We start from the raw sequence: 879 nt of genomic DNA, 5'->3' as shown, positions 1-879 counted from the left end.
TGAATCTATTTTTCTGTTTGGAGTCTGGGAAGGACAGCCCAGCTTCTAAATTTCAGCTACACTAACACAGGTCCCTTTGCTTCTTGGGAATGATTTTGGCTCTGTGGTAGAATAAGAGTCCAGTTTTACCTTAGGGAAGTTTTCATTGCCCTCTGTGTGCTGGCTATTTAGTAGAAATCTGTTTTCTTTGTCTGTGTGAGGGCATTTCCCCTCAATTAACTGCCTTTATCCTCCTATTATTTGCAAGGACTGCTGAAGAGTGGAGGCTGTCATTTGCTTTTGGGAGCCAATTCACACCCATAAAGCTCAGTGCTATTGAACAATAAAGCATTCTAGCTTAATGCTTGCTATTAGGAGGCAGCTTATCCTGAAAAACTGTTTCAACTAATGGAGGCAATTAGGAGTTAAATTCAAAGTTCATTTATGGCCTCAGCCTAGGATGTTTTCCTTTCCTTATACAATATTTTCTCTGCCTTCCCATAGGAAGTCTTCTGAAATAAGCAGTTCATTAATTCCTCAATATCCTCACTCTCCCCTGGAACCAGGGGAGTTGCAAAAGGGTGGCTGGGAAAGTTCGTTCCTTACAAGAGGAAAACTCCTTTGTGGACCAACACCTTCCAGGCTTCCAACATAAGCCTTAAACATCCTCTCCAAGAGAGAGCTCATGCAGCTGAAAAGAAGCTGCTTCTCCTCAGGGAAGTGAAGAACTGAAAAGGAACCACCTGGGCTTCTGAGAACCAGCCCAGCTGCAGAGGGGTGACAAGGACAGACTCAAGTCCCACACCTGGGGTGTGAGTCACTGCTGGCTGCTTTGGACACCCTCACTCTCACATCTTCAGGCTCACAGTGCAGGGAGCCATACAAGAAGAGGTTCTGTGT

The sequence above is a fragment of the Molothrus ater genome, chromosome 2 (assembly GCF_012460135.2).
Source record: "Molothrus ater isolate BHLD 08-10-18 breed brown headed cowbird chromosome 2, BPBGC_Mater_1.1, whole genome shotgun sequence".
Lineage (NCBI taxonomy): Eukaryota > Metazoa > Chordata > Aves > Passeriformes > Icteridae > Molothrus > Molothrus ater.
Note: the sequence above shows the minus strand (reverse complement) of the source record.